The sequence below is a fragment of the Melitaea cinxia genome, chromosome 25 (assembly GCF_905220565.1).
Source record: "Melitaea cinxia chromosome 25, ilMelCinx1.1, whole genome shotgun sequence".
In the NCBI taxonomy this organism is placed as follows: Eukaryota; Metazoa; Arthropoda; class Insecta; order Lepidoptera; family Nymphalidae; genus Melitaea; species Melitaea cinxia.
In genome coordinates, this window is record NC_059418.1 from 4,215,168 (window position 1) to 4,236,920 (window position 21,753).

A 21,753-nucleotide genomic window follows, 5' to 3' on the forward strand; every position below is an offset into this window, starting at 1 on the left:
TTAAAAATTATCAAAATCGGTACACCCAGTAAAAAGCTGTTGCGGATTTTCGAGAGTTTCCCTCGATTTCTCTGAGATCCCATCATCAGATCCTGGTTCCCGTATCATGGTACTAAACTAGAGATATCCCCTTTCCTACAAAAAAGAATTATTAAAATCGGTACATCCAGTAGAAAGTTATGCGGTATAATACAACATAGGTCGACGAAAAAAGCGTCAAGTAAAAATGCATTATTAGATATAACTCGAAAAGTAGTTGTTAGATCTCAAATAAATTTAAATGGGACCAAATGACACACACCACCTTTCGATTAAAACAAAATTTGTCGAAATCGGTCTACCCGGTCAAAAGTTCTGATGTAACATACATTAGAAAAAAAAAAAAAAAAATACAGTCGAATTGAGAACCTCCTCCTTTTTTGGAAGTCGGTTAAAAAAATACAGTCGAATTGAGACCCTCCTCCTTTTTTGGAAGTCAGTTAAAAAAGAAATAGTTTTAAATAGCACACAATCATGTTTGATACAGAACTAAAAATTTGTCCCATAGGGACATTATACATAATCAACGCATACTTTGTAGCACACTTTTTAACCGACTTCCAAAAAAGGAGGAGGTTCTCAATTCGACTGTATTTTCTTTTTTTTAACCGACTTCCAAAAAAGGAGGAGGTTCTCAATTCGACTGTATTTTTTTTTTTTTTTTTTTTTATGTATGTTACATCAGAACTTTTGACCAGGTAGACCGATTTCGACAAATTTTGTTTTAATCGAAAGGTGGTGTGTGCCAATTGGTCCCATTTAAATTTATTTGAGATCTAACAACTACTTTTCGAATTATATCTAATAATGCGTTTTTACTTGACGCTTTTTTCGTCGACCTACGTTGTATTATACCACATAACTTTCTACTGGGTGTACCGATTTTGATAATTCTTTTTTTGTTGGAAAGGGGATATCCCTAGTTTGGTACCATGATAAGGAAACCAGGATCTGATGATGGGATCCCAGAGAAATCGAGAGAAACTCTTGAAAATCCGCAATAACTTTTTACTGGGTGTATCGATTTTTAACCGACTTCCAAAAAAGGAGGAGGTTCTCAATTCGACTGTATTTTTTTTTTTTTTTTTTTTTTTTATGTATGTTACATCAGAACTTTTGACCGGGTAGACCGATTTCGACAAATTTTGTTTTAATCGAAAGGTGGTGTGTGCCAATTGGTCCCATTTAAATTTATTTGAGATCTAACAACTACTTTTCGAGTTATATCTAATAATGCGTTTTTACTTGACGCTTTTTTCGTCGACCAACGTTGTATTATACCGCATAACTTTCTACTGGATGTACCGATTTTGATAATTCTTTTTTTGTTGGAAAGGAGATATCCTTAGTTTGGTACTGTGAAAAGGAAACCAGGATCTGATGATGGGATCCCAGAGAAATCGAGGGAAACTCTCGAAAATCCGTAATAACTTTTTACTGGGTGTACCGATTTTGATAATTTTTAATTTAATCGAAAGCTGATGCTTATCATGTGGTCACATATAAATTTTATCGAGATCTAATAACTACTTTTTGAGTAATCTTTGATAACGCGTAGTTGCTTGACTATTTTTTCGTCGATCTACGTTGTATTACTCGTCGATGTAATTGAAGTCGGTTTTTTTTTTCGTTTGCGAGCAAACACAATTATGATAATTTTTACTTTAATCGAAAGCTGATGTTTATCATGTGGTCACATATAAATTTTATCGAGATCTGATAACTACTTTTTGATTAATCTTTGATAACGCGTATTTACTTGACATTATTTTCGTCACCTTACGTTGTATTATACCTCATAACTTTTTACTGGGTGCACCGATTTTGACGTTTCTTATATAAATTAAAAGCTTCTATTCGTCACGTGGTCCCATTCAAATTTAATTGAGATTTGATTCGTAATTTGTGAGTTATATCTAATATTGCGTATTTACTTGACGGTTTTTTCGTCACCCTACGTTGTATTAAACGTTATATCTTTTTACTGGGTGCACTGATTTTGATCTTTTTTGTATTAATCAAAAGCTAATACTTGTCATGTCGTCCGTTTTAAATATGATTGAGATATAATGAGCAATTTTTGAGTAATTTTTGATGACACGTATTTACATAACGATGTTAAGACGACTGTGGTCATGTTCAATACTTTGCCACAACGCCATCTATCAAAATGTAATGAAATTACTTCGTTCACTATCGATCAAATTACAATATTCCACTAGAGTAGAGAGTAGAAGTTTATTCGTTATAAATATATTTGAGCTTTTAATTTTTGAGTTATCGCTAATACTGGGTATTTACTTGGCTATTTTACGTCGACCAACGTTATATTAACCTCATTACTATTTTACTGGGTGGATCGATATCGATGATTCTTTTTTTAATCGATAGGTGGTGCTTGTCATGTGGTCCCATTTAAATATAATTGAGATTTGACTCGAACTTTTTGAGCTATATCTGATATGGCGTATTTACTTGACTGTTTTTGGAGTTTTCTTCTTAAGAATCGATTTTCATTTAAGGCCCCGGAATGAAAAAATTGAACAGTAAAATCTACTGAACGAATGACCTTGTTAGAGATGGCGTTCAGACGTTTTCTAATAACGCAATTAGGTTCCGATAGGTGGCGTTATTGCATTCATTTATTTACAATTTGATATAGTAATAATATATTTCTTAGACTAGTAAGCCTTTTTGTGCCTATTTAGACAGTTGATCTGAAGGGGTAAACTCCAGTCGTGCATCGGAGCTGTGTGAAAACATGAACATTACATATTTTTAATAAAAAAGACATAAACCGTAATTCAATATAAATCCGCTTCAACTAAAAAACCCGCCGTAATAAGCGATGTCAGCGCTTCGCGCGAATCGACGACGGGCCTTTTATGAAATTTTTGCCTACAATCGCTAACAAAATGTTAGAAATAACAGTAGAACATTATAGGTATAATTCTACAATTTTATAATGTCGCGTTATATGGAATACGAACAAAGTATTACTATTTTTTCGTCGATCTACGTTGTATTACTCTTCGATGTAATTGAAGTCGGTTTTTTTTTCGTTTGCGAGCAAACACAATTATTCTTATTTTATGTATGTTACATCAGAACTTTTGACCAGGTAGACCGATTTCGACAAATTTTGTTTTAATCGAAAGGTGGTGTGTGCCAATTGGTCCCATTTAAATTTATTTGAGATCTAACAACTACTTTTCGAGTTATATCTAATGATGCGTTTTTACTTGACGCTTTTTTCGTCGACCTACGTTATATTATACCGCATAACTTTCTACTGGATGTACCGATTTTGATAATTCTTTTTTTGTTGGAAAGGGGATATCCCTAGTTTGGTACCGTGATAAGGAAACCAGGATCTGATGATGGGATCCCAGAGAAATCAAGGGAAACTCTCGAAAGTTTGTAATAACTTTTTACTGGGTGTACCGATTTTGATAATTTTTAATTTAATCGAAAGCTGATGTTTATCATGTGGTCACATATAAATTTTATCGAGATCTGATAACTACTTTTTCAGTAATCTTTGATAACGCGTAGTTGCTTGACTATTTTTTCGTCGATCTACGTTGTATTACTTGTCGATGTAATTGAAGTCGGTTTTTAACCGACTTCCAAAAAAGGAGGAGGTTCTCAATTCGACTGTATTTTTTTTTTTTTTTTTTTTTTTTTTTTTTTTTTTATGTATGTTACATCAGAACTTTTGACCGGGTAGACCGATTTCGACAAATTTTGTTTTAATCGAAAGGTGGTGTGTGCCAATTGGTCCCATTTAAATTTATTTGAGATCTAACAACTACTTTTCGAGTTATATCCAATAATGCGTTTTTACTTGACGCTTTTTTCGTCGACCTACGTTGTATTATACCACATAACTTTCTACTGGATGTACCGATTTTGATAATTCTTTTTTTGTTGGAAAGGGGATATCCCTAGTTTGGTACCGTGATAAGGAAACCAGGATCTGATGATGGGATCCCAGAGAAATCGAGGGAAACTCTCGAAAATCCGCAATAACTTTTTACTGGGTGTACCGATTTTGATAATTTTTAATTTAATCGAAAGCTGATGTTTATCATGTGGTCACATATAAATTTTATCGAGATCTGATAACTACTTTTTGAGTAATCTTTGATAACGCGTAGTTGCTTGACTATTTTTTCGTCGATCTGCGTTGTATTACTTGTCGATGTAATTGAAGTCGGTTTTTTTTTCGTTTGCGCGCAAACACAATTATCTTTTCGTTTGCGAGCAAACACAATTATTTAGTAATTATCCTGATGGGATGGTTTTCTTTTCAATTTTTGAGGACGAAAGGTAAAAGTTTATCTTTGTTTTATAGCTAAAATTACAAATTCTTCTTGTTAATTTCTAAGAGGGGTTGACACAGAATATTGTAATAGGTACATACGTTTTATAGTGAAATTTTCTGTTTTATTTATTTGTTTGCGGTACCAAATTCGCCTCATGAGCTTTTTTATATATATATTTTTTCTTATCTAGCTTCCCATTGGAACCAAACCTCCGTGCCTCGTGGTTGAAAGCGGTTGGAAAGGACTCGTGGTCGCCGCGAGACAGGAGCACTGTCTGTTCAGAACATTTCTCACCAAGTGATTTATATGAGACTAAGAGTGGTCTAAAAAAGGTTAAGACTGGTGCCGTTCCTATACGTACGCAGGTAATTGCTTTTTTATACTACTAGGTCGGCAGACAAGCACGACTCACCAGCTCACCTGATGGTAAGCGATTACCATAGCTTATATATACGCCTGCAACACCAGAAGCATTGCAAGTGGTTGCCGGCCCTATCCCTAATCCCCCAGGAGCTCTGTTCACCTTACTCACCACAGGAACACAACACTGCTTGAAAGCAGTATTATTAAGCTGTGATCTTCTGTGAGGTCAAGGTAATTCCCCAGTCGGGCTGCTCCAGATTTTCAGCAGGATATTCCTCACCTCAATTATTGCACTTGCACTAGATCAGTGGGTCTTAACCTTGCAGTGATGAGAGACCATATGCATAATATGAATTGTTCCGGATCGCCAATTTCTTTGGGGTAAAATATTTATTAATTATTTTATTTTGTTAAGTACAAATCTATTATTTTGAATGCTTTAAGACAATTAAAAATTAAAAAAAAAAATCCATCATGAAATTAACTACATACACTATATATGAACTTAAAATAAGGAAAAGAGGTTTATGATACCATATCGAACCAGTGTCTTGCCAGTTTCGTTCTGATTGTTTTGACAGAAGTGTTAAATAGGTCAAAGTCGGGGAAGTCATTCAGCTTATTGATTTGATCTGCGGACCTCAAAAGAAAGGAGTTTTGCCTATAGTTTGCCGAGCAACTGGGGACAAATGGAGTAGATTCCTAGATAATAGAGGTTGCAGTACTTAATTACAACCTGGCGATACTCATTCATTCTGCACCCCACTTTCGCGAAGCACTGGGTTCTTCCAGAGAACGCCAGTAGTCAGCGGACCACTGGTTGAGAACCACTGCACTAGGTATGCATGCATGCATGTCATTGACGATGTCGGAGCGTGTAGGGTATATAATACAGCAATTATATTTCTATAAAGATGTTTTGCGACATCGTTTTAGTGTAGTGGTGCGTGTGCCGTGTAGGCGTCCAAACACTGGCTGATTGCAAACATTTCTTTAGGTTGTTATCTAATGCATTGATTAAACCGCATAGTACAATTAGTTCTATACATCATATTTGTATCATCACATCATCACATCAGCCCATCGCAGTCCACTACTGGACATAGGCCTCCGCAAGTTCGAGCCAAAAATGGCGTGAACTCATGTGTTTTGCCCATAGTCACCGGCAGCTGGGCAGGCGTGTTTTTTGACCGCAGGGCTGGCTTTGTGGCACCGAAAACGCTGCTGCCCGTGGTCTGTGTATTTCAACGCAAACACTTGTATGGTTATCCCGCCATCGGTCGGCTTTATAAGTTTCAAGGTGGTAGTGGAACTGTGTTATCCCTTAGTCGCCTCTTACGACACCCACGGGAAGACAGGAGGGTGACTATATTCTTTACAACCGTAGCCACACAGCATCATATATGTAGGTATATATTCATTATAATTTTCATTTTTAGGATACTTCAATCGATTGTGGTGAATCGGTCAGTTCGAAGGTAAGATTGTTATCTTTATTTGTTTATTGCACGCCTCCAAGGAGGCTGTGCTTTACTCTCATACTATTTTTAATCGAAAGGTGGTGCCTATCATGTGGTCCCATTTAAATTTAATCGAGACATGACCAGTACTTTTTGAGTTATATCTAGTAATTCGTATTAACTTGACTTTTCTTTTGTCTACGTACTTGTCGATATAATTTAAGTTGGATTTTTTTTTTCGTTTTGCGAGCAAACACAATTTATTATATTGTTAGAACAAGCTCAGTTTTAAAACCGATTAATCACAGTCTTCGACATTTATCGAAATCTCTGAGGTCGGCTTGGCCGATTTTAATGATTACATCTTTACTTTGTCGTTATGACAATAGGCCGTAGAGCATATTTCATACCGCTAGATGATTAGGGTGTCATTATTTAATTTTTTTTCATTAATATAGATTTTAACATCCGTTCTCGAAAGCTATCTCTTGTCCAAGAAGAGAGCCAGACCAAGAGAGACAATTATATTTTTTTCTCTTGTCACAAGCACAAAAATGTTAATTTGTTTCAGGTATGCAGAATATGTCTAGCCGTGGATTTACATCTACACCCCATGAGTATGTGTAAATTGGAAAAAGCCTATGAAAACCTAACTGGAATCACGGTAAAATAAATGTAGTTGTGTTACTTTGTTTATAAAATTAACTTATAAAAATTAATTGAACTGAAAAACTTCACGCGATTCATACACTGCTTATAAATGAGTTATGAAAAAAGAAAATTGATTGGGGTATGCAATTGAATTTCTATGTTTTTATTAGTAACTGTTTATTTTAACTCATTTATTTAAAATAGTATTTAACATGTCTAATCTAATGGTTGGGGAACTGCTGTCTAATTCGTAGTTTGACAGAATGAATTCTATATCTCTTAGTTACCAGCTCTTCATTGCAATGATATAAGTTGTATCACGCACCTAACTATGTAATTTGTAAATTTTCAATTGACTTATAGTTAAATTTCTCTTTTCTTATTTAAATTAATTTATGTACTTTTTAATTGGAGTGAATCGATCTTCATATAAGGCCCCCGGTATGAAAAAAAAATGAGGAGTAAAATCTACTGCATAAATGACCTCGTTACGTTTCTCGTAACGCCATCTATCAGAACTCAATATCCGATAGACGACGAATTTTTAACCGACTTCCAAAAAAGGAGTTTCTCCCTTATATTGGAGTTTCTATCTTATCTCCCTTTATCTCGCTGGAGCGGTCAATTTTTGATATGATATTCAAAAATGTTTAGAATCCCTAATGTGTGGGTAACACAAAAATAAAAATTGTACATATTAAAAATAGCATATATAGCATGGTGTCGTCTCTTGTCAAAGATTTTCATTGTAATATGAAACTTTGAATAGTTACGGGTCTCTGTAAAGAACTCACTATAGACGGCGCCACGGTTCGCTTAAACCGAAAATAAAAATCATCATATCAAAAATTTCGCTTTAGCGAGTACATCGTTCCATAGCTTAATTGGCTAGAGCGCCGACACGGTCAGTCGGAGACGCGGGTTCGAATCCCGCTGGAGCGGTCAATTTTTGATATGATATTCAAAAATGTTTAGGAGTTTCTCAATTCGACTGTATTTTTTTATGTATGTTACATCAGAACTTGACTGGGTGAACCGATTTCGACAAACTTTTTTTTTTTAATCGAAAGGTCGTGTGTGTCATTTGGTCCCATTTAAATTTATTTGAGATCTAACAACTACTTTTCGAGTTATATCTAATGATGCGTTTATATCCCAATGGTACCAAATGGTACCAACCATGACAAGGAGACCAGGATGATGGTGTTATCCCGGAGAAATCGAGGTTAACCTTCGAAAATCGTAGTGACGACTAGAGCGTTTGTTAATTTTTTTCGTCTACTTACGTTGTATTACTTGTCGCTGTAATTAAAGTCGGTTTTTTTTTTCGTTTGCTAGCAAATACAATTGTATCATGTATTTCTGAATTGTTATTGGATTAGCACATCGTAATTGATACATATTAACGATATTGTCATATTCATTTTTTATTAGTGCTTATGAAAAATTATACTTATAAATAAATGCTTATTAATAAATTTACTTATCAATTGTTGTACTTTGCAATCAAATTATACTAAATCCTTTATCGGAAATTTGAGCAAGACAATAAATATATACCGAGAGTGCCGGCTAATAGTAGGACTTGAAAAATATACAACTTTCTGGAACATTAAAATCATGAAATATCATGTCCAGTCCTAAATTTGGCGCTATCTATATTGTATCTTATTGTTACAGTTATCTAATGAAGATGAGTTACCACAGAAGCTGTGCACAGAATGTGCTAGAAGGTTACTGAATAGTGATAAATTACGGAGCAGAAGTCTAAGGGCCAATTCGTTGCTGCAAGAAATAGTTAAGAAGCAGAAGATTGTAAGTACAGCTACTTTTCTATGTCATGCTGTGTTGTTATATAGCCTATTTTTAACTGAGTTCAAAAATATTTTTTTAGTAAATGTTAACTTTTGAATGGGTGGACCAACTTCAATATTTTTTAATGAATCGCGTGTCATGTTGTCATTTACTTACTTTTTACCCGACTGCCAAGGAAGGGTTATGTTTTTCGCGCGTATCTTGTATGTATGTATGTATATTTGTATGTAATATTCTTTACTACCTCATATTTCCAGAACCACTGAACGGATTTACACAATTGAGGTATTGTTAGGTTCGTCTTAGCTGCCCAAGTGTTCTTAGATAGGTGACATTAAAAAAAAATCAAACATGGTGGCTGCGCGAAGCCATTGTAGTTAATGAAAAAAAATTTTTTTCTCGAATACTACAATATGGGTATCAAATTGAAGGGCACAATACAAGGATTTTAAAAAGGTATATCATGATTATTATTACCGTAATACTAATAAAGAAATACAATATTAAAGTTTAAAAAATGTGGACTTTGCTATTTCCCACGCCTATGCCATGCCAAACTCGCCTCCTTGGCGACGATCAACTTCGGGGTGTAGCCTTTCTAATAAAATACAATGGTTAAAAAAACATACAATTAAAATTACAAATAAAAATTAATAAATGTCACACCAATTTACAATTACATTAATAAAATCAATAACAAATACATAATACCAAATACAAACAAATAATTTTCATAATAATTTCATTATATTAAAACTAATAGTTGTTGACTTAAGCAGTCACCTATTTGCTAAAGGTCAGGCTTACGCTGCTTTGAGCAGAGTGAGATCTTTCTCCGGGCTTGCTATCAGTTCTCTTGACCCTAAAAAATTACTTAATCAACCACATGATGTAAACTGTTTTAATGAATTGAACCGATTACGTAATTTATCTGACTAAAAAGACATAAATAAAATAATAATTAAAAACAAAACAAAAACCCGCCTGCGTGAAGAACAACTAATAGAAAATCAACTGAAAAAGCTGAAACAAGATAAAAATTCAATATGCACACAAAGTCAGCGAAATAAATAGAAACAATATCAAACATTTTGTGCTGTACATTTAAAGTATATTAATACGGTAGTCCTTCGAAACTTTATGCAACGTCGTAGATAATATGCAGTCGGAGGCATGAAATTGAAGGATAAGTCAAATCATTCTCTCTTTGTGCATGTCTCCGACTGCATGTTATGTACGACGTTGCATAAAGTTTCGAAGGACTACCGTATTACCGCGTACCGCGGCGAGATCATGTCACTTCTTACCTGAATCAGGCGTCAATTTTGAAAATGGAGAACCGTAGGCGATTACACTTAGCCACAATGTTATTTGGAGTCATTAAGCATGGCGTACCTACTTATCTGGTTGACAAACTTGAGTGGAGACGCAACGTTAACACCGCGCACTGCACAAGGTCATCTCAGTATGCCCTGAGCTTGCCCATGCACCGTACAGCCGCTTTTCGCGGTAGCTTTAAATATGCTGCAACTAAGTGTTGGAATAACTTGCCACCACCGCTACGTAATTTAACAACCAAATCAAGTTTTAAAAAAGTCTATAAAAGAATCTTACTTCTAGGGCAACAAAATATTTAAAATTATAGTCTGATCATGGCAAACGTGATAAATTATATATATTCATTATCAACTTAGCAGCATTCGTTGATTTGGTCACAAGTGCTCAGTACTATTGTGTGTCATCGTATTATATAATTGTATGTGCGTGTGTATGTGTTCATGTATATGTGTATTGTCATGTAGGTCATATTTTGTCTTTAATATGTCACATATTATAATTTATTTTTTCCTTAGTGTATTTATTATATATTAGTATAATTATTAATAATTAATATTTGTTTAAATTTAATTTCGCATTATTATTATTTAATTATGCTTTTTACTATTGCCGCCAAAATGGGAAAACGAATGGTGGTCCTGAAAACCAGTGTCAGGGCTTTTAGTCCCGAGAATAGCTGAGGTCCCACCTTTTTGTGAGACACACTGTTGCCGCGCTACTATCTTCTTTTATCGTCTATTTTTTATTTTATTCTATTTTTTTTTGTTTTTTTATTACTCACATAATGTATTAGACCTAAGACTTTGATTGTAATGCCTGCCTCTGATGTTATATGTATATGCATATATTGTGTATGTTAGGAGCAGTGTGTTTTGCAAATAAAGTTATTATTATTATTATTATTATTATTATTATTATTATTATTATTATTATTATTATTATTTCTTTTATTCAATATATTTTCTTATGATTACATTTTTAAATATATTTATAAAAAAGACAAATAAAAATATTTAAAAATATAAAAATAGTAGTCCTCCGATGGCAGGTTGAGGCCCAGGCCACCGGTAGTTAAGGTTCCAGGCTGAGGAACCGCCTCACAATGCGGGCCGTTTCAAGCAACACTGCCTTTTGAATCCGACCCTTGATCCAACAGTCAAGTGAGAGTTTCTTAAGGTGTTGGTCGAAACTCTTCGCTAATAGACCATTAACCGATACAACAATAGGAACAATTATTGTTGAGTCTACATTCCACATGTCGGTAATCTCGTGGGCAAGGTCTAAATATTTACTTAATTTTTCTTTTTCGGCCTTTACGAGATTATCGTCATGTGGAACTGTAATGTCAACAATAATTGCTCGGCGCGCTGATCGGTCTACTAGCACTATATCAGGTTTATTGGCTGCAATAAACCTGTCAGTGACAATAGATCGATCCCAGTAGAGCAATGCACGACCATTCTCAAGAAATGGCATTGGGCTATACCTATAATAAGGCAACTCATTTTCAACGAGGCCGTAACGAATAGCAAGTTGTTGGTGTATAATCCTGGCTACTTGGTTATGTCTGTGCAAGTACTCACCGTTAGCAAGATGACTACAACCGGAAACAACATGTCTAATGGATTCTCCAGGCTTATGGCAAGCTCGGCATATGTCTGGAGTTCCGTCTTTCATGATATGTTTCCGGTAGTTATTCGTCTTAATAACTTCGTCCATAATTGCACAGACAAAACCTTCGGTTTCTCCGAAGAGGTTCCCGTGTTGTAACCAGGATATAGAGCTGGGCTGGTCTACATCTGGGTCGGTCAGAACTTTGTAGAACCGGCCATGTAATTCCTTGCTCTTCCATACGGCCACGCGGTCAACGGTACGCATTACTATAGGCTTACGCCATTTCTCTTTGCCTAAGGACAGCGGAGTAAAGCCCCTATCAACTGCAACAACGTCCATGTGCATATCGCTCTTCATATTTAAAAAGTACTCTCTGAGATTATACACCTCACGATTGTGGAGATTTTTAGCGTTTAAAAAGCCACGACCCCCACATTTTCGTGGGATATATAATCTCATCACAGACGATCGAGGATGGTGTATTCGGTACGTTGTTAACAGTTTACGGACTTGGCGATCAAGGGTATCTAATTCCGTTTGAGTCCATCTCAAAATGCCAAAGGTATAGACGATTAAGGGCATAACCCAACTGTTAAAGGCACGTACCTTGTTACCGCCCGAAAGAAAGCTATTGAGAACTTTCTTCAGCCGGCCAAAGAATCGTTCCTTTATCAGTTGTTTCATGGCTCCGTCATCAATGCCCAATGCCTCTGACATTCCGAGATATTTATAGGTTTCACCTTCGTTGAGAGATCTAAAAGACAAAGAGTTGTTAAGTTTTAAATTTTGTGATGATACAGTTCTACCTCTTTCTACATGGATGACAGCGCATTTATCCACACCAAACTCCATTCTTATACAAGTGCTAAAGGTTTCTGTTATTTTTAACAACTTGTATAAGTCTGATAGTTTGGATGCGAAAAGCTTCAAATCATCCATATAAAGTAGGTGAGAGATTGCTTTGCTTCCTCTACGAAGGTGAAAGCCCAACCTTGAATCCTCTAATAAAGTGCTTAAAGGGTTCAAGGCTAGACAAAACCACAATGGACTCAAACTATCACCTTGAAAAATACCCCGCATAATCCTTATCGGTTCAGTCGATCCTGAAACATCAACTGCACCCGGATGACGTAAAAAAGTGTTCCACTGTCTCATACACGTACTCAGAAAAGAGCACAAAGCAGTATCAATTTTGTATAGCTCCATTACTTTCATAAGCCATGTATGAGGCACTGAATCATACGCTTTCTTGTAGTCAATCCAAGCGGCAGCCAGATTTTTCCGGTTTCGACGTACCTGTTGGCATATGGTCATGTCTATGAGGAGAAGTTCCTTAGTACCGCGACTACCAGACTTACATCCGTTCTGAGTCGTAGCCAAATATTATTTGTAGTAATATGTTTTGTAATTTTTGTGACGAGAACAGATGTAAGAAGCTTATAGATGGTGGGTAAGCAAGTTATAGGGCGGTAGTTTTTAGGATCAGCGGTACATCCCGATTTGTATAACAGGAATGTGGTACCAGTCGTCATAAATTTTGGTAAAGTATTAGTTGAAATTGCATTTTGAAATTGTGATGCCAGGATGAGGTGCGAACTATGAAACCATTTAAGCCAAAAGTTATGCAATCCGTCCAGTCCAGGACATTTCCAATTCGACGTTGAACGGATTGCATAACTTATATCTTCTGAATTTATTTTAATTTGTTCCATTTGTGGAAGTGAGCTGCACCTCCTCCTGACAACATCCATCCAATCACTCTCAATGTGGTCAATGGGGTTCGACCAAATATTTCGCCAAAAATTATTTATCGATTCTCGGGTCGGTAAATTACCATTGACCACATTAGTAGTGCACTGTTCCCAATTCCTGTATACCTTTCGTTGGTCACTTTGGAATATGCTATTTTGATGATATCGATCCCTGCGTTTTTTATACCTCTTAATGCGTTTTGCCCATGCACAGAGTTTTTGCTTCAGAAAATCTATGCGGTCTGAGACTGATGTTATGTACTCGTTGGGTCTTATATTTGTACCCGCAAAAGCCTGGTGTACAAACCGCATGATTTTTGGACGCCTGTTACCTGCCCTGAAACATGTTAATTTGGCTATTAGTGTTCTGGTTAAATTTATTCGTTTTTCAATTCTGGCCTGCCAAGCTGGAGCTGTATGGGATGGTAAAGTAATTTTATTTGATTTAAACTTCACATTAGCTACATTACAAACAGCTGCAGCTCCACAGTACAGAAGTGAGTGAGTATCGGATAAATTTTGAGTGCTGTCTAAATATTGTTGTAAAATTTTATCCATAACACCTACTAAAGCCAAATTACGTCTGTGAATAGGCAAACGAGGTAGCTGTGGCCTAATATTTGGTGGCAAGGATCTATATTTCAAAATAGCATCCTCCAAAGCTCTCCTCATAGGCTCATTATCCTGTTCGTTTACCGACAAATCAACACTGTTAGGAGATATATGATTTATATTAAAATTTATTACCTCTCTTTGCTCTTTTTGTGATGTTTGTATATCACGAATGTGACTAACAGTATTAAGTTGTGGTAAATTTGTACGCAGCCGCTCAAGTACTGATTCATCCAGGAGGTGACAACGCTGAATGGCTCGTACTTGATCCGATAGTCGTTGTGCAGTTACGGTGACGGTTGGTTCAAGCGCCTGAAACAGAGACAACATCGTTGAACGATACGCAGTGAGGTTAATTCCCCCACCTGTCGCCTCATAGTACGCTCGCATGACACTCTCATTCATTTTTTGAGTCCATCTCATGCGGCGCACAGCACCACCGGCAGCGGGATTTCTTGTGGGAGCGCATTGTCCCTGAATCTCCAAGCAAGCTGGTGGCGGGCGTATGACTCGTCGACGGTTAGATGGTCTCGTAGATGAGTCAGCATCGTCAGCATCCGATTCCGCGGTGGACGGCGGTGTTTGATATTCGTCATCTGTCGTTGACTGTGTTTCGGAGCTCGATGGAACCTTTGGTGTTTTTTGTGCGCGTCGTCCTCTGGCTTTATTCATTTTATCTTCTTGGTATTAGTCATTTTTGTGATATTTTAATTGTATTTTCATATTTAAATATATTTTAAAATAATAAATTTAATGACAAGATAAAAAAGCGTCATTTCAGTTGACAGCTGCCAGGTTTATTATTATTATTATTATTATAATCACCACGCTGGGCAGGCGGGTTGGTGACGGCAGGGCTGGCTTTGTCGCACCGAAGACGCTGCTGCCCGTCTTCGGCCTGGGTATTTCAAAGCCAGCAGTTGGATGGTTCCCCCATCGGTCGGATTTTTAAGTTCCAAGGTTTTAGTGGAACTGTGTTATCCCTTAGTCGCCTCTTACGACACCCACGGGAAGAGAGGAGGTGGCTATATTTTTATCTGCCCTAACCACACAGCCGCTAAGCCAACTAGAAACAACTAAATAAGTTTTTAACCGACTTCCAAAAAAGGAGGAGGTTCTCAATTCGACTGTATTTTTTTTTTATTTTATGTATGTTACATCAGAACTTTTGACTCGGTGGAGCGATTTCGACAAATTTTCTTTCAATCGAAAGGCGGTGTGTGCCAATTGGTCTCATTTAAATTTATTTGAGATCTAACAACTACTTTTCGAGCTATAGCTAATAATGCGTTTTTACTTGACGCTTTTTTCGACGACCTACGTTGTATTATACCGCATAACTTTCTACTGGATGTACGGATTTTGATAATTCTTTTTTTGTTGGAAAGGAGATATCCCTAGTTTAGTACCATGATAAGAAAACCAGGATCTGATGATGGGATCCCAGAGAAATCGAGGGAAACTCTTGAAAATCCGCAATAACTTTTTACTAGCTGTACCGATTTTGATAATTCTTTTTTTGTTGGAAAGAAGATATCTCTAGTTTAGTACCATGATAAGGAAACTAGGATCTGATGATGGGATCCTAGAGAAATCGAGCGAAACTCTTGAAAATCTGCAATAACTTTTTACTAGGTGTACCGATTTTGATAATTCTTTTTTTGTTGGAAAGAAGATATCTCTAGTTTAGTACCATGATAGGGAAACCAGGATCTGATGATGGGATCCCAGAGAAATCGAGGGAACTTCTTGAAAATCCGCAATAACTTTTTATTAGGTTTACCGATTTTAATGATTTTTAATTTAATCGAAAGCCGAAGTTTATCATGTGGTCACATTTAAATTTCATCGAGATCTGATAACTACTTTTTGAGTAATCTTTGATAATGCGTTGTTACTTGACTATTTTTTCATCGATCTACGTTGTATTACTCGTCGATGTAATTGAAGTCTGTTTTTTTTTCGTTTGCGAGCAAACACAATTATTTTTTGCACTCAACGGCCCTCAATAGCACTAAGCGAAAACTCACAGACCACTACAATCATCAGTATGGAAAATACATATGAATCATGTGCAGGGATCGAACCCGCGACCGCCAGCGCAACAGCCACAAGCCAGTGTTGTGATCGTTGCGCGAACGCGTAGTCAAAGTAGTATTAATTATTTGCAGATAACAGTACAGAGTATCGCTGCAATCAATCGTGAAGACAACCATCTAGCTTCGGTTTTGACTAAAAAGTTATTTGAACCCGAGCACTATGATTCTTACATAGAATATAATGAAGCACAAGACGAACAAACGGACAAAACTCCGATACAGGAAATAGAAGATATTAAAAGCGAGAAGAATGAAGAAATATTCATTAATGAAATATACACCGAGAGTAATAATGATATAATTAATGAAAATAATGATAATGATTTCGTTGTAACAAATTACTCGTCAGACGATAGTTTACCTCTAGAAACTCAGAGGAAGAAAGTCAAAAAGATGAAGACGAAGGAAAAGAAGAGAAAAAAGGTTGAAAAGATTCAGAACGAACCGAAGATAGATAGACGGAGAAAACCCTTCCTGAATGATGATTTGAATGAAACACTGTTTACTATAACTGACTTGACGTTTGAAGAACAAGTTGCAGAGATAAATAAGAGGCGGGAGACATCAAATTATAAGAATTCTATGTACAAATGTACGGCTTGCTTCAAAGGATTCTTAGATGAAACAGCGTATAACGGACACATGACAAGACACACTAACGTAAGTTGGTCTTAGAAGTAGTTATATTGAGTTGAACCTGTGATTCTTTCATTAGTGCGGGGGTAAATAGGTGTACGGCTCTCCTCGCCGATGAGGCCTCCCTCCGCAGGCGACAAACGGGGGTGCGTAGGAGCCGCTACTTAATGGGCCTCTAGTAACGCCCCTGTGTCAGTGTCGGGCCGGGATGGGAACTCGGTCCTGCTAGACACGGTGTCGTCGGGATTGTTCAGAGGTGAGCTAGACAGTCCCTATGGAGGAGAAGCCTGGCTTTTTCGCCGAGGCCAGCCTGTCGCTCGAGGGATCCTGTTTTCACTTGACTACTTTTTCGTCGACCTACGTTGTATTATATAGCATAACTTTCTAATGGATGTACCAATTTTGATCATTCTTTTTTTGTTGGAAAGGAGATATCCCAAGTTTAGTACCATGATAAGGAAACCAGGATCTGATGATGGGATCTTAGAGAAATCGAGGGAAACTCTTGAAAATCCGCAATAACTTTTTACTGGGTGTGCCGATTTTAAGAATTTTTAATTTAATCGAAAGCTGATGTTTTTCATGTGGTCACATATAAATTTTATTGAGATCTGATAACTACTTTTTGAGTAATTATTGATAACGCGTAGTTACTTGACTATTTTTTTCGTCGATCTACGGTGTCATTCGTCAATGTAATTGAAGTCGTTTTTTTTTTCGTTTGCGAGCAAACACAATTATCCAAAATCATATTATACCTCTATTTAAAGAAAATATTCGAAACATTTAATTATACTTTGCACTAAAAAATGGGGGTAGGGTAGTCTAAAATCTCAGCACATATCACCAAGGAGGGGTACAAAGTTGGGGGGGGGGGGGGTCACAAAGTTGCTATATACATGACGCGATCCCTAATCGTCCTCGAGCAGCAATGCGGCGAGTACGAGTGCGACATCTGCAAGACTCACTTCAAGCACCCGCACGCGCTGCGGAAGCACATCACGGCGCACCACACGCAGCGCTTCAGCTGCAACCGCTGCGTCTACGTCACCACGCACAGGTCTCCTCACTTACTATTCGACGTATTACTTCTTGACTTCAGTTGACTAGCCCGTTGGCGCAGTTTGTAGTGACCCTGCTTTCTGCTCCGAGGGTTGTGGGTTCGATTCCCACCGCGAGTCTGGGTGTAATATAAATATTTATTTATATATTTATATATGTATTATTTATATGTTTATCGAAAAAATATATGTAGCTATATACCAGTCGGCTGTTACCTATAACACAAGCATTGAGTTGCTTACTTTAGGAACAGACGGCCGTGTGTGTATTGTGTAAATAAAAAAAAAAAAAAAAAGTTATACTACGTAACCAAAGTCGCTTCCCGCTGTCTGTGTGCTTAGATCTTTAAAACTATGCAACGTTTCTTCGATGCGGTTTTCTTCAATAAATAGAGTGATTCCAGAGGAAAGTTTATATGTATAATACATGCACAATATAGTAGAGAAATACTGATAGTTTTTGCTCACGTGCGAAGCCGAGGTGGGTCGCTAGTATAAATATAAATATCTAATAGTAACCGGGCTTCCGCGTACATTGGATGGTTTATGCAAAACTAATTGCGGAACCAGTCTGCCAAGCGCGGTGACTATGGGCAAAATACATGAGCTCACGCCATTTTTGGCGCGAACTTGGGGAGGCCTATGTCCAGCAGTGGACTGCGATAGGCTGAAGGGAATAAATTTACGATGTCTGGACGCGATATCACTTTAAAACACTTTGTCACTTTATTAAGTAAATTTATTATTTTACCAATTTATCAATTAATTCTAGACACATGACTACTAAGAACATAGTAATAACAAAATGTTCAACATATTACTGCCAACAGACAGACGGCGAGACTACACGAGAGGTGGCACAAAGGCACAAAGTATCAGTGTCCTCACTGTCAAGATGAGTTTGTGTAAGTAATTTTTATACTTGTTGCACGCCTCCGAGAAGACTGCTTTATTCTCACAAAATGAAATGTACGGAAAGCGTCGATTAAATAAATAATTCTCTAAATTAAAAAGCGTTCAATGTCAAAAATACTTAGTTAAGGAAAACAGGCACCAAATGTTTGCGATCTTTAATGCTTCGCATTATGACTCGTTCAACATTTGGTTCTAACTAATTGAATAATGTTCAGCAGTGGATTGAGGGCGGAGGCAGGGCATTTTATCACTAATTTTGATAGTGTACAATAATTTCAGTTGTTAATCTTTTAATTTTTTTTTAAATTATCTTTGAGCTAGTAACTCCTTTGCTATCTATAAACCAAAACAAAACGATTACCTTATACGGTAGTAGGATGTTAACACTAGTTAAAGCGCGCGGTTGCCGATCGATCGTAGCAACTAATTATTTTATTTGTTTGTATGTAAATAAATATGTATATAAATCTTGTATGTAAATAACTCTTTGTATTATTTTATATTTTCCCCAAAAACTTTGTCACAACGTAACAACGACAATAAGTTATAAATTGTATTCTCATGAGTGGTAAACTCAATAATTAATTACAACTCAATAATTAATACAACTAGGAGGCGTGCACTTTTGGATTTTCAATTTTTTTTTGTATATATTTTTTACACAACTATTTTGGCAAAAAGCATACGGTCTGCTAGACGATATGAGATTATAATCTTTAACGGTCAGCATCGACATTTTTGATTTTACGGGACTCAATGAGAGTTACCCACGACCACGGCGCCTGCAAATTCGCTGAAATATCGGTAGTTTCAAAATAAAACCCGCAGTAAGTCCCATAGAATCAAAAACTTATGGACGTCTGTAACACCCACACACACAGAGACCATACCACACAGATCATACCACACAGATCATACCACACAGACCATACCACACAGATCATACCACACAGACCATACCACACAGATCATACCACACAGATCATACCACACAGATCATACCACACAGATCATACCACACAGACCATACCACACAGACCATACCCCACAGACCATACAGATGTCGGTTATTCAGGTAGGACTAGGAAATAATCTTGCTCAAAATCTGAAGCAGCACGTCTGAAGAAGTACCTCAACCTTACAGGGGGTCACAGGTTACAGGGGGTCACAGGTTACAGGGGGTATTGTTGTGTTCCTGTGGTAAGGTAGCCAGAGCTTCTGATATTACAGGCATTCATAGGCTACGGTATCCGCTAACCATCATAAGTTTGTTTACCACCATCAATCAATCAATCAATCATTGGCCTTAATCCGTCTATTGCAGACGATTTAGACAGTGTCAGACAGACACTGTGTTGCCTAGGACACTCTTCAGGAAAACACAGAGGTGCCTAAGCTCTGCGCCACCCTCTCGACCTCACTGGCTAGGCCCACAGGAACGAAGGTCGATACGTGTGGAGTCAGTTCGGCTGCAGGAGTCTTTCGCATTTTAGAGCTATGCCACGAATGCTTGACGGAGACCCCATTCCGGGTTTCAAATAAAGTTTTCCTTCTCCAGGACCCTGATGATTTTGAGCTAGGTTTATCCCTCGGTCGCCTTTTACGACCCCCACGGGTAGAAAGGGGGTGGTGCTATTCTACTCGGCCGACACCAAACGGCAATTACCACCATAGTGGTATAAGTAAAGCTATATATATATATAGTTGTAGTAAATGGTGTGTTTTCAGAAAGTTCACGACGTACATGGGTCATATTCGGATCAAGCATCCCTCAGACTTTGTGTGCAGCCTGTGCGGGTACTCCTTCGTGAGCGAGAAGGGCATCGAGCTGCACAAGAAACTCAAGCATCGCCTGCACGACGGAGTGGTATGTTTTAAATCGGCCTATACACGTGTATTGAAAACCGCGATCGACGAACTTGACCAAATAAAAACGAGTGTCCTTTAGACCACATGACTGAAGTAAATCTTACGAAACGAAACGTAACTCTCTCTATCTTCACTAACTTAAATCTCCCTCTCAACTTCCGTTCGCCTAGACTGATCACACTTTTCGTAACGCTATCGTCACGAATTCACCAGCTTACTCCCCAAGTCAAGCGTGCATAAAGAAGGTTTACTTCAAAATTCTTGAACAAATACAATAAATCCGTCAAACAATAAATAAATAATATCCGTCCCGAGAGGTAGTCGAACCCGCGACCGTCGGTGTTTAGGCGCCCACACTGCTCACACACCACTTATATCTTTAACATACGTACTCGTTCGTCAGTTCTTAAAGTAAGCAACTTAATGCTTGTGTTATGGGTACTATTTTTTATTTTCGATAAATATGTATATGAATAATACATATGTAAATAAAAATAAAAACAATGTACTGAGGTAGGACACAACAGGAAATATCCTAAACATTTTTGAATATCATATCAAAAATTGACCGCTCCAGCGGGATTCGAACCCGCGTCACCGACTGACCGTGTCGGCGCTCTAGCCAATTAACCTATGGAACGATGTACTCGCTAGAGCGAAATTTTTGATATGATGATTTTTACTTTCGGTTTAAGCGAACCGTGGCGCCGTCTATAGTGAGTTCTTTACAGAGACCCGTAACTATTCAAAGTTTCATATTACAACTAGCTGTGCCCGCGGCTTCGCCCGCGTTGAAATCAGTTTGTCACAAAGTTTTCCCGGCAAACTTCCAGTGAAACTCTCATCAAAATCGGCTTTGCCGTTCCGTAAACCTTCCTCTTGAAGCCCTCTCTCCATTTGTGAAACCGCATGAAAATCCGTTAAGTAGATTTTGAGGGAATCGGTCACATACGCTTTTGGGAACTTTGTTTTATAATACACTAACTGTTGTCCGCGACTACGTCCGCGTGGTTATGAAGATATGCATTACTATTAAGATGCTTAACGCAAATTATTTTTTTATTTCAGTCACGTGAAATGCTTATCACTCTGAGCAACTTTTTCAAAAGCACAATTTAGTATAATTTAATAGTTATTTTTATAAAACCTCTCTATACACCACATTTTTAGTTTTATTTTCAGGCTGCAGTATGAATAACCTA